The sequence below is a fragment of the Lethenteron reissneri genome, chromosome 25 (genome assembly GCF_015708825.2).
Source record: "Lethenteron reissneri isolate LAM-NWPU_2019-01 chromosome 25, ASM1570882v1, whole genome shotgun sequence".
NCBI classification, from domain to species: domain Eukaryota; kingdom Metazoa; phylum Chordata; class Hyperoartia; order Petromyzontiformes; family Petromyzontidae; genus Lethenteron; species Lethenteron reissneri.
In genome coordinates, this window is record NC_083803.1 from 16,106,230 (window position 1) to 16,119,937 (window position 13,708).

At 48.4% G+C, this 13,708-nt stretch overlaps 2 long non-coding RNA genes across 2 annotated transcripts in view; one reads left to right on the plus strand and one right to left on the minus strand.

The window, feature by feature from the left end:
* Window positions 1-11,473, minus strand: LOC133346933 (uncharacterized). The gene is made up of 3 exons (XR_009755666.1): window positions 11,226-11,473; window positions 1,235-1,349; window positions 1-655 (listed from the first exon to the last, which is right to left on the minus strand). It is a non-coding gene; the product is annotated as an uncharacterized LOC133346933 (long non-coding RNA).
* The window catches only part of LOC133346934 (uncharacterized), a 27,639-nt gene continuing 24,609 nt past the window's right edge, over window positions 10,679-13,708 (plus strand). Inside the window, exons 1-2 of the long non-coding RNA XR_009755667.1 lie at window positions 10,679-10,970; window positions 11,231-11,325. This is a non-coding gene — a long non-coding RNA (uncharacterized LOC133346934). The remainder of the gene's footprint in view (window positions 10,971-11,230; window positions 11,326-13,708) is intronic.

Here is a 13,708-nt window from a genome sequence, read left to right on the forward strand (position 1 = left end):
GCCATTTTATTGTTTCTTAACGCATCATTTAAAGTCATTGAGATTCCCATATATGCAAAGTGAATTAACAAATCAAGTGTCCCCACGCTCAAACGAACATTGAGACAATGCTCATCTCCATTGGCTGCCAGTGGTGGAAATTCCACATTCCTATGGTTGCTAACCAGTCCTACCACAGGGACAACCACCGTCAATGAATAAAATGCTGACAGGGGAACTATAAATTACATTGCAATTTAGGTTTCCTCGCTGTAAACAGCGGAAATAATCATTGGTGGGTGGAGAGGGGGTGTGGTTGGGGCTGCTCTGTGCGAACATTTGACACTGCTGTTAGAAACTGCTCCGCGCACACAGCGTAAACAGTCTGAGCGCGCAGACGACGAGGACGGGTCAGCCTGGCCCCACAGGGCAAGCCGACGTGCTGTTTATAATGTGGCGCCCAGCGACACTCCGCCAGCGCGTGTTTGCTGGTGTGGGCGGGGAGGGAAGGGGAGCCCGCTTAGATGCCCTCATCTTCAGTGGACCTGGACCCGGACGAGCTGGCAGACAACGGAGGCCGTCGCAGCTTGGGCGACGGCGGCGCTCGCGGCTCAAGAGAGCGACCGCTATGAACACCGCGGCGGTGCCGTCCTCGGTCGGTTCGAGCCGACGTGGTCTAATAAAACAAGCGGGCAACGCGCAACGATCACAAAGACACTGGGGGCCCCTTCCAGAAAGTTTCCCTGGAATACATGCGGGGAATGTGACATAGTATTGCCTCGAGGGCTGGTTACAGAATAAACAGTAGCAAGTCAAATAGAGACTATAATGACAAACCGTGCATATCTTGGAGGTCGTTGCTAAGCAGCGTGTGTTTATGTTCACAAATTGCCAGCACTTGACTTTTTTTCTCTCAACTGTTACAAAAAAAATGCATTGTTCCTCCCAAAGTCATTTTGAGCTGCAATAATGGCACTCGCTATTAAGGACAATTACATTCTGTAAATAAATGTGAACCTTACAATACTTGATACAGTTTGAAAATTTTGATATTTTCACGTTGATGGATTGTTAAAAAAAAGAACCCTCTGCATCTTGCAATCAAGGAGCAATCTACTCCAGGCCAGGTAGCTCACAATCGAAAGGTTGCAAGGTTCAACTCCTGGTTGGGGCGGTTGACTCAGCCAATCATCCCTCCGGGGTCGATTCAGTGTCAACTTTGTGAGGAAGGCAACGGTGATTGTCATACGGGTACCTTTCCCTGCCATAGGAATGTGGAATTTCCACCGCTGTGTCGGGGATGTGAAGAGGAGACGAGCACTGCCTCATCGCTTGTTTGAGCAGCACACTCCATGGACCTCAACGTTTAGCTGAAAAAAAATGTCTTTTTAAACGTGCAATAAAAACACACACAAGGCATAAACACACTCTAAGAAACACTTAGAGATGGTTTGGGTCCTACTTAGGATCTTTCGCCTGAAGAGGCTTATAGCTAATCTACTGGGCTTAAAGTTAGGCAAATATAAGGGATGCACGGCTTAAAAAACCAAGATTTCCTTTCCAGCCTTGATCTCGCCTTGGGAAAACTATGTCTGTCCCCCACCCACCCCCACCAAATCAGGGGAGAACCGTTGATTCTCCTGTTCGCTCCCATGGGTAAACATCTGTCAAAACAGTTTTAACGAAGAAGCCAGCATCCTGGCTCAACCTAATTAAAACTTCAGAGAAAACGGGGGGACTCAAATCTGTTAAGTCGCCGCTTTGCTTGCGTCCGGGCGCGCGTGCCTACTTGCTTATGCAAAGCCGTTTCCGGTGAGACATCAAAAAACGGGCCTTTTGGGCCACGCAGTTAATCTCAGATTGAATCGGATTTTTGAACCCAGATGGGTTCAATTCATTCCTAATTTCTACCCCTTTAAAGCCTTCCATCAGTTTAAAGATCCACATCATGGGTGGTGGACACAGACAAAGGGGAAAATAGAATTATTTTCGCTCGCACAAATCTTCATGGGTTGAAAAAAAAAATTTAGCTTCCACAATGTGGAGATGAAATCGGTTTGTACATCTGCAAGTGAAATCTATAAATCTATTTTCATTCAAAAATGAAAGGGTGAAACTGCAATTATCAGCTCAATATTAGGAACCTTTTCCTTATCATTCAGCGTAAGAAAACTGTTTAATAATTTACACATATTGAACAATGCCTTTGAAAGGAACAACAATCTTTTCTTTAACAGTGATAACAAACCACAAAGCTTCACGGCTTTAGGAAATGCTCCTTCCATCACTTTCCTTTTCTTAACGTAACATTCACCAAGAAAAGAAAAACTGGCACAGCGCGGGCGTGACCCCAGAGTGACCCTCGTGTGTCCACCAAAACCTTCGCATGGCCTCCCGGCTGCGGTGATTGGCGGCGGAGGTCACCGTTGGGTCGTCTGCATTGCTATACCAACACAGAGGGCACTCACACGCGGAGAGGCCGAGGGGCTCCTCGAGTAGGGGGGGGGGCAGCCTCTTCTACGAGAGCCGGGGCCTCGTTGTTTGGGTCCTACTGTGCAACGCCCGCCACTCACCTGTGTCACTCCAGGAGACGGGCGGGGGGGGGACAAGGCAGATGGTCCATGACAGAGAGGTTTTTTTGCGTTACATGGCGTAAATCTAAATGTGTCGTTAAACCTGCCACCACCCGACAGAGGCAATTAGTCAGGTTTGTCACGTAAACCAAACGTGCAAATTCGTTACAAGTTCGGCAGACCGGTTCTGTTGGGAGAGTAAATCCACTACAACAGTTACAATTCGAGTACCATGGCTTTTCGCCGGTAATTACAACAACCAGCCCCATCAGGCGACAGCCACAGAGTTGTGGAATATCCTCCTCCTGTTTCGGTCTTAAATAGAGGGGAAAATTGTTATGTCGTCACTTGTAAGCCAATCAGGTGCAAAGACCGGGGGGTGGGGGGGTTAATGTATTCATATAAATTACAATGGATAGCTATCAATGGATGCATTATTCACAGCTAACGGCAGATGGCTTTTCTATTTATTACGACGATGCATCGACGCTTTAAATGCCACCGATTTCAATGGAATTTTAAACACTTTTTCATTGTCCCCGTCGTCTTCATCATCATCATAATCAGCCACGCTGTCTCAGCCACCCTGGTTTCCTCCGACGTCAAAAGAGACAATTGGCCAAACGTCGCAGCGTTGCAGGGACCCTCCTCGGGAAAAATAACCTCTCAAGACTCGGCGAGCTTTTCGTGGGCAAAGTGCAAGGCGATCGCTGAGTCGACTAAACATAACACGTGCGCAACGTGTCTTGAAACACGGAGTCTAATCCACAGCCCTTTGCCAATCCACCGCTGGATGAAGACCCCTCCATGCCGCGTCAGTCACGGGGGTTTTGTTTGACCATATTTCACCACACTCGTCGGTGCAGGTCTGCGATGCGGTTAAAAATGTTCAATGTACGTTAAAGATATTTCTCAAGTCTGTAGGCTTGACACCTTTGCATATGTGATGAAGGTGTGTGCCAAATATATCACAATAACAATAAATACACGCACTAAATAATAAATACCCACAACCAGCATTCGTTGGAAGAAAATGGACAAAGATCCGGGCAGCTGGCAATGTTCTCCGGGGTCACGTGGCAACCGTGCGACCGTCTTCACATGGTCGCCGTGCTTCTTGTTTGCGCATTCCTGGCTCCCTCTCGCACCTTGTACCCGCTGTTCAGGAAGCGACAACTTCAATTACAGTATCTCTTTTCTATTGGCTTTGCGTCATTGTTGGTGACAAGTAAAATGAATAAGAGAAAAAGTTCAATGCGCTCCGACAAAGAAGGAAAGAGGAGAGCCGACATCCGAGATTCCTCCCTTTTTCTTTCTCTGTCCGCTATTATCTGATGCTTCCATCCGGCCGTGCCATGACATTGTAACAAGAAAACAATATTTAAAGGGGGCTGCAGTTCCCTGTTTTGACAATCGTGATGTATTGCTCGAGTCGGTCGACAGTAGAAGCGGCATCGGTTTCACAGCTGAATAATAACAACCCACGGGAGGCAGGCATGACATCACTGCCACATGGGGGCTCGACCACGTCTTGCTTGTCCACTAGGCCGGTTGACGGCTCCAGACGGGACGTAATTTTACAGATTCTGACCGTTTACCTCCCTCCCCGCCGCCACTGCCCCCCACCCTTCTCACAGCGCACTTACCTCACCGGTTAGGCACGTCCCAGTCTGAGTGAGTGAACCCGCGAGTGCTGAAAGTGCTGCGGGCAGAGACGCTGACCGGCAGGGCACAGGGGACACCCCGGGAAAGCGCAGCGGGTCTCCCCCGCAGGACCCCAGCGCCATTCCAGACGGGTCACAGGGGTGCTCGCCGATTATCCATTGTCTGGCGTTTCAATTGAGGGCCCAATTTGTCACAGTCACGCCAGTTCAGAGCAAATCCTGCGCCAGACAATTATCGAAACCCCGTGCGCTAGGCAAGAGTGCGAAAATGGATTAAGTGGTAAAGAAAATTCAGGCGTGATAATGTGGATTTTAAACCCTGAAATACAAGCCGATGATAAACGTAGGGATGTCGTGCTTTGCATAAATCACCGTGGCTTATCCAAAACCCATTTGTGATGGCTTTGGTTGAGGTTATTTTATTATATGACATTATATTTACACTTTTGCATTTTTGTTGTCAGACAGCAAAACTTAAAAAAATATTGTCAATAATTTTTACGTATAATTACACACGTATATTAAATTAACTGGGTGAGAGCCAGATAAAACAGCCGTCTCTTTGACAAGGGAGATTTAGAATATTGAAAAAAAATCGCTCTCAGATGCGTTTTCGGGTTGTACCGCATGTTGTTCGGCACGATGTCCACCGTTTTCTCCAGATGCTGGGACTTTTTTCAGTTCCAGCAAGTGGAGCGAAACGTTGGACAACTTGCCGAACTCGCCGTTCAACCCAGAAACGCATCGCAGAGCTCCGCAGCAGCACAGCCTACGTTGTGGTGAATAAAAAAAACCGTGACAAAACAACCACTGAAGAAACTCTTCTGCCATGCATATCACACACTCATATTGTAAAGGCCCAACACGAAGACATGACAGCAGTCACGGGAGCCACCAGGTCACCGATGACAATAAGTCACCAATTACGACACCTCTGGTAATTGATAGAGATGCCATCATTGCGAGTACGCACAATAAAAAACCTACGGCCGTGTTTGCCAACAGCCGATTAAATTTGCATAATGACACTCGACAGCGGATGCCAGAGTTGACGAATGTGTTGGAGGATAACGTTTTGAGCGTGTTGCCTATTTTTTAAAATTAATTACAACAAAAAAACGCATTAATACTTGCGCCGAGTTATGCAGCGCCTCCAACCTGCATGACTACAATGGACCAACCCATCAGCGTCACTATGTTTAAAAAAGATGGTGGGGGGGGGGGGGGTGAACTTCTTTCGCACCATACGTAGCCAACCGTTCTAATCGGAGGTGCCGGGGAAAACTCAGGGGTGGGGGCACGACACAGCCAATGTCAAAGGAACTCCAAACACGCTGGACAGAATGAGTGACTATCGTGCGTTCTGCCCTCGCTCGCATCCCCCCCCCCCTTCCCCCCGTGTACGTGAGCAAAAGCTGCGACCCCCATTGCAGAATTGCAATCGGTCTCCCCCTCCCCCCAACCGCAGATTTCATGAATTTGCAACGGGAGTGAGGGGGCCTGCAATGGACTGAACCACCGCCATCGGAGACGACACGTCAATGCGCGCGATGTTACACGCGCCCGGACGAAGTAAGACGTCAAATATTTTCCCCTTCATCATCTACTGTCAAAGGTGCCCTTTGGATGTGTCCGCACGGAAGAGCGAGGAAGAAATGGCGCGGGATTTCGTGAGGTTCGCGAAGCGGCAGCACCCGTGTCACCTTCGAACCGTGGCTGGCCATGTCCTCTTACCGCCATTACCGCCGCCACGTGCCAATAGCTGGGCACTGTCGGTGCTGTCCCCCTCGTCAGCGTTGCCAAAATGATACACCACCCATGAATAAATATTCACTTATATTGCTTCTTCCTCTAATTGAAGACACTGCGCTCCTGCACGAAAGGGTCTGGAGAGAAAATAAAGTGTTCTTGTCTTGTCGGATTTACGACCGGTTTTAGTAGTTCTCTGTATTCGTATAACAACACTAACGCTGCAAGTCTCGACTGTTTAAAAATAATATACAGATTAATGTATTAATCTTGATTTGAAGCTTTCGTGACTGCAGGAATTCATACTCTTTGGTTCTTTCGGTAAAGTCACGTAGGTATAAAATAAAATAAATCACGACGTTTCCCACCTGATGATGGACGCTTGTGTTGCGCCCGAAACGTCGTGATTTATTTTATACCTACGTGACTTTACCGAAAGAACCAAAGAGTATAGATTCATGTATTGATTGCTGCTTCTATTAATCAAACTAAACATGAGTATAACATTTGCATGACTCTTTTTCAGGAGTGTCCTGCCAAGCGTTCACAGCAAGGAGGCACATTATTGCTACGTACAATCCTTGATTGGAGTAATTTGCAGGTATTGCGGCAGGGAATGGCCGACTCTTCGTGCCACGGCATCTTTAACGTCCACGGTGAAGCTGGTGGCGCGTCGCATTTCCATCGTTAATTCACCCGCACTATTAATCGGGGCGGCCGCCGACTTCCACCCGGGAATCTCTGCAGCGAGTGCTACCTGCTTGGGCCTCGTCACCGGCCGAATATAACAAAGGTTAAGGCGCAGCCCTGCAATTGCTTGCACACGCAGCCGCTGGCAGAAGAGCATCCATGAGAAAGAGCTCTAAAAGTCCCGACAGACGGTATTCGGCGTATTTTTCCCACGCAGGCCAGACGTCTTGGAAGAAGCGTAAGTATTTGTTATCATCCGTTTTGTTTAAATAAATTATCGTCTCAGCGCTGAAGAGGAACCCTCGTAACTGGCTGAAGATGACCCCCCCCCCCCCCCCCGTAGCACGGTTAACCCATTTCTCTACACAAGCAGGCACAGCAGCACGCCGCCCGGACGCGGCTCCACGCTTCCCTCCGCAGCGAGGGGGCTTCCCCCTTGAGCGTTGCCACGGCGTCGCTGCCTGGAATGCGGGAGACCCACAGGCCCCAGCGAGCAGCACCCATCTGAAGACGACAACACCGGGCACACAGAGGCCACGAAGTGGGGGGGGGCGATAAGGCGATCGGCACACGCGGCGCGCGCGTTCGCAGCGGATGGCTGAGAGGGAGAAGGGTCCTGGTAAGGGGCGAGCGAAGGTGGGGCAAGAGAAAGATGAGGACCTGGGCAGACAGGGGTGCGCAGACTTGGATAAAAAAAAGAGGGAGGTCAGCACCTTTGGCACGGAGGTTACGTCAACAGTAACCGTTTGTGGTTCAAGAGTCCTCCCTTCACAGCACTGCCACTCCAACCACATACCACACTCACCCCACAGCCCCTTGCAGCCAATCTCTGCCCTAATCAAAAGGGAGTAGGATTATCTGGTGCCCGGGACAGACGCCTCGCTGAGAGAGCCACCCTTGGGCCACAAGAATTGTGTGTGCGTGCGTGTGCGTGTGTATGTTTAAAGACCTCACAAATGAAAGGCTCTTTTTTTCAGTGGCCCCGTTTTGAGCAAAGTATTTTAAATCACATTTAATCAAACCTGACTGTTTTTTTTGTTGCTCTGCCAGACCCACGATGACCCGTTAATATCTTGCAGAAGACGCACGTGGCACAAACTAAATTTTTCTGCCAAGGCTGATAAGGCGTCAATTCTACAGACAAACGACGGTGACGTGGCGCATTTGAAATGGCTAAAAGGTGTCACAGACCTAACGCAACTTTGCAGTGATGTTTAAATAATATTTTCTCACGCCCAACTGTAAGTATCACGCATGCGTTTCGTTATAATTTATACAAGTACGCACTATTCAATTCGTTATACAATGCAAACGGATCAATCATTGCCGGAGCAACTTCTGTATTTACTCGCGACCGAATATAACTCCACCACTTTGTGTGCACTCTGAGACTATGTATATTGAACTTCTTTCGCACCGTACATAGCCAACCATGCTAATCGGAGGTGCTGATGAAGGTCAAAAGACTAAACACAACAAAAAAACAGTTCTTAATAAATTAGTTTTCAATCTATATTTTTAAAAAGTGCATAGCTCCAGTGGCTTCCTCATCAAAAGGAAGAGCGTTCCAGATGGCCGCATAGGCGCATCTGAAAGCGCGTGAAGCAGTGATGGTCTTTGTTCGACGGTTAGCCAAAAATTCGATGGTTAGCCAGAGATCGTGGCGATGCAGATGAGACGAATGTCTAGGCTCCCAGGGATTTAGCGCGCTGTCGCGCCAGCAGCACGGAACACTCCAGTTGCAACTTTGCCTCCGTGTATCTTCTTTAAAGCCCTCCCAGAGGCGACTCGGTTGCAAAAGTAAGACCTCGGCAAATTCCAGGATGAAAAAAAAGATCCCGAAAAACCCCAAGGAGAACCTCTCCTTCAAGCCCCCTCGCACAATTAACGTTGTTTGTTTTCCTCCCCCCCCCCCCCCCCCCCCACATTGGTTTTAAACAACTACCCAAAGCAAAACACCTAAACAAACAAACAGAAGCAACTCCAATTCTGCACTCACTCACAGGTTTTTTTCCTTGCAGTTCGTAACGTCATCCATGCTTAGCGTTAACCCGTCGCATTGCCGTGCGCACACAGTGAAGTGTGTAGGTGTCGATCAACGCTGGATGCATCGGTCACCACAAGCAGCAGCAGCAGTCGCCGCTGCCATGATCTATCCACTGACGGATGAAGGCCTCCCCAGGCTGTCCACCTCGTGGTCACGCAAAGCACCAATATCCACCTGGCGCACAATATGAGCGATGTGTTCGTTGCGAGGCTTTTCAGGGGGTGAAGAAGGGGAGGAGGTGGAGGTGAACGGGGGACGATGGGGGCAAAGTGTGGGTTCATTTGAGAGAATGGATCCCGATTGTGTCCATTTGGTTTGAGCTCGCTCCCCCCACCCCATCATGAGCTACCCCCATGAAGTTGTTGATGGGGTGAGCGAGGGGGGTCGAGCAGTAATTCTTCTTTCCAAGCATCGCAGGCGCCCCCTCCCACGCTAAAACAGGAAACAGGTCTCCAATTAAACCGAGGCGTGATAAATGGCCATGAAATTGGCTTAATTACACCTTTAGTCCATAAATTCCAATTATAATCTTTTTTTCTCTCCAAAATCCCTACTATGCCACCTTTGAAACAAACCAATGATGCATGTTTGTAATTATTACGTGTTGGTTTTTTTACACCCCGGGATATCGTTGTCATTGGAAAACTGAAATACACCGCGGGATAAATAACGCATATTCAAACAACAACAACAACTCGCCCTCTTCTTCTGCTCGAATTGACAAAATAAAAACTAAAAGCCCTGTTGCCGAACGTAGTTTTTTATTTGCCCGCTTGAAGGTATGAAATCAAATAAAAAATTCTGGTAGAGGGTACCAGCTCATGGCAGGCAATTAATTGACCCATTTACCCTAGAGGCAATTTCACTTAATAAACATCAAAAGAGAGAATAAATTGCTGGTTAAAAAAAAATTCACAGTACACCAAGCGAAAATTGCCCACAATTTGAAAAATATCAGACATTTTCTATAAAAAATTGAATAACTGCAGTTGTTACCATTATATTACAGCATTACAATATAATGATCTATTTATTAAACACACACTCTGTGTACCATGCATCAACTCACAGCTATAAAATGTTCACCTCAATTAGCTCGACGATTTGTTCAGAACAGCGAAACACACACTAGATTCCCCAACCCACATCAGGCAGTGGCCATGCTAAATCTCCGATTTCTCTTTAGGTTGTACTATGTGCTGTTTGGCATGATGTCCGATGTTTCGCTGAACATGCTGGGAGCTTCTGCTGGAAATCAGTCCCTGAAGTACCTCTCAGCACGTGGAGTGAAGCGTCCAACATTGTAGCGAACAACACGTGGTACCACCCGATCAGACGTGGTACCACTGGTTAGGGCGGTACCACGGTTGTGAGATGTTAACTACTTCACCAGGTATACAGGAGGTTGTGGGTTTGATCCCAACCCCGATGCCTGTATAATTGGAGTTTGCACGTCTCTCTGCCCGTGGTCGCGTGGATTTTTCTCTGGGTCCTCCGGTTTTACCCCTCCACATTTATACTCAACGTACGTTTAGACTATTTGGCTGCTACACATATCCACATGATAAGCCACTTTGTTTGTGACGGCCGGGTCGTTTCTGAAAAAATGGCTATAAAGCTCAGTGGGCCTTACCTGGTAAAATACAAACATAGTTCAGTTTAAATATTGTAGACACCGCAGGCACCGACATCAGTATTAATGAAAGTGCCCATTTTTTTCAAGCAGGCCCAGCTCTGGGAAGCCGACGTTGGCTTGCATCAACGGGGGCACGGAAACTGTGGAGACAATGCCCCGCTTCCTGTGCCGCGTGCAAAAGTGCGGCCGTTGAATGGAAAGCAGCAGCCGCAGCGGCAGCAGCAGCAGCAACGGTTGTAAACTGTTAGCAGCCGGGATTGTGATGCACGCGAGAGGCCGTGAGTGAAAGTGTGGCCAGAGGGGCAGGTGAGAGCTATTTCCTGTGCATATGAATGCATTTGAGAGGCCTTCCTGTTACAGCCCCCTAGACCCCCACTCCCCCCTCAACGTTTCCTCGCTCCACACCTCTGACCCTGTGCAAGCACCCCATGCTTCCTGTATTTTATACCTGGTGGTTTCAAATACGTGTACAGAGACACGCGAATGTGCTCGGGCACATGCCCAAACAAAAAACGCACAGACTCTTGGAGCGAGTGCTGTAGGCGAACGCCTATGAAGGCTGGAAAACAGGACCGGTTCTCACAGTCTCCACTGTCATTCGTCGTGAGCGGGAATCGAAGTCTGCGTGCCGGGTTCGTAGCGCGGTGCGCGAACCACTCCACAGCCACACATTGAGCACGTGCACTCAATGTGTACAATCGTTCTGCTCTTACACTGCAACCCATGGGGTTCCTTTTTTCATTACATTTGATTTCATCAACAATAGACACAGAAAGAGGCAAATGGTGGGAACTAAGGGACAAAGTAACAATAGAAGAAGCAGAAACAACAACCATGATGTGCACAGCCGGCAGATATAAAAAATAATAATAAAATAATCAACTTACCTCAGGTGACATCGATCGAGCAAGGTCGAGTAACAGCTGCGGGAACGGTCCCCCAGACGCTGTTCTATCGGACCTGGTCTTCACGCACCGCCGATCCCAGGTGCGCAAACCCTGTTGACATTTTTTTTTTTGAAATCGTGCCTTCCTGGAAATTCGACCGATCAGTCTGTCAGTTTTTCAATAAATCCGTTCACAGAAAACACTGTACACCTCCTAGCACGGTTGGTCACGTGCGGTGCAAAAGAACTTCTACTACAGCAGCAGCAGCAGCAACTGCAGCAGCAGCAGCAACTGCAGCAGCAGCAGCAGCAACTGCAGCAGCAGCAGCAACTGCAGCAGCAGCAGCAACTGCAGCAGCAGCAGCAACTGCAGCAGCAGCAGCAACTGCAGCAGCAGCAGCAACTGCAGCAGCAGCAGCAACTGCAGCAGCAGCAGCAACTGTAGCTCCCTTTGATGCTGTTAATTCTGCATAATGCACATGCATATGCAGTACTAATCACATTCCTGCATTTCCCATGAATATGCTAAATTCCTCTTGATATGCAAATTCCTTTGTCAATGCGCCCAGCTTATATATATGCTCCAAGCTCGTGTGCTGCTTCATTCAGACTCTGTCGCCTCGACGGACCTGGTTTTCACCTGAGGACGGCTGCTTGCGTTGTGGCCGAAACGTCGTGAGAATTATTTTATTATGTTTTATTTTTATTATTTTATTACTTCCCTTCTACGTGACTTTACCGAAAGAACCAAGAAGATGAACTTCAACATACACGCTGAAAGCCAGCAAAAAAAACATTTTCTCAAACCCTAGTTTATCACGTCATTGCTAGGGTTTTATCGCAAATGTTTAATTATTGCTCATGCTTTCCCACGTTCGGGTTGGTGGCACAGATGTATTTATTTTACTTGCGCTTGTTTAGCAAAGAAAACCTCGCGACTATTTTGTTTAGTAAAGTTCTGCCAACTCTTCGCAGTAGGGGGCGATGTTGTTGGGCGTCATCCCACTTCGGTCATTTGCAGGTTATTTTTCAGCGCCGGGAATTTTTTACCAATAAAAGCGACGTTGTATTTTCTTTAGCCGTGGGAATAAATCTGAGAAGCCGGAGGGAACTCGTGCAGAACAAAGGGAGAAAAAACATACAAACTCCACAGAAAGGAGCCCAAGTCTGGGAATCGAACCCAGGTCATTCTACCTGTGAGGCACACGTGTTCTAGCCGTATAACCCTGCCACAACTAAATTGACCGAGGACAGTGATTATGTTAGTTTTAGGTGACCAGACATTCACTTCATTGAGGCTGTTTAATATTCACGTCTAGCATCAAAGTACAAAGCAAATAAGCCCACTAAAATGTGTTGGGGGAAAAAATCCTGCGTGCGAAGAGATCAATCAATGCTTTCCATCACGCGTTTGTCTTCGGAAATATTCAACTCACAGTAAGGAACCCAACGGCAGCTATCAGAGCAGCATGCATTTTACACATTTGCTCATGCAGGACTTTTGGATCTGGTTTGTCTCGAAGTTTTTGGGCAACACTTTGATCAATTTGGCCGATTTGCAATCACGCAAGCCCCGAAAAGAACGTCAACATGACGGTACAGGTTCGTTCACATTGGGTCATCTTTGCGAGAGTTACCGTGTCCCCCGCCCCCATTCGGGACAGAGCTCGTGCGTAAAGCTTTCAACCATTCGTCGCGAAGCATTAAAAATACTTGTCTCAGAGATGCTTACACAGCCAACGACAAGTTCAGGAAACGTACGAATTCCGGTCTATCGCACCATCGAATGGTGGTGTTTGTTGCTCTCAGCTTGCCGCTTTGACCTTCTGAGCCTGAGCTCAGCAAAGTGTGATTTAAAAAATATATATAAATATATACACGAACGCGTACTCACGCTCGGCTGCACGGGTACGCGTGTGCACACACACACGCGCGTGTGTGTGTGCACTACGCGCGTGTGTGTGCACACGCGCGTGTGTGTGTGTGCACACACGCGCACACACACGGCACGGCTGGTTCCAGCCTCCGCCGCTTCACATCCTTTCTGTCACCCGCGGCTCCGCACAAAGCATCTCCGTGGCTTCTATTGCCGAGCCAGGAAGTGTCGCCCGGGACTCCAATCCCCGTCCCGCTAGGGGAAATTGCCCTTCCCTTTGTGCCGATCGCTGGCCTAAGCTGGGCAGGGATTGTCTCCTCTGAAATCTTTACACTGGCGGCGACACCTGGACACCGCACGCCGTTCCAGTGCGAGCGCGCGGCCAATCCGTCTTGAGCGTGCCGCGAGGGAACGGCGCGTTAAATGATCCGTGTGTAGCTCACGTGATCATATTTGATTTATAAAGCAGGCTTATAGACCGTGCAGACGAACCAATGACATAACAAAAATACGGACACTCTGGAAAAACCCACGAACGAAAGTCAAAAAAGCCACGCTGGCGACACTCGCACACAGCTGATGTGGATGGACGTGCGCACGGCACGCCA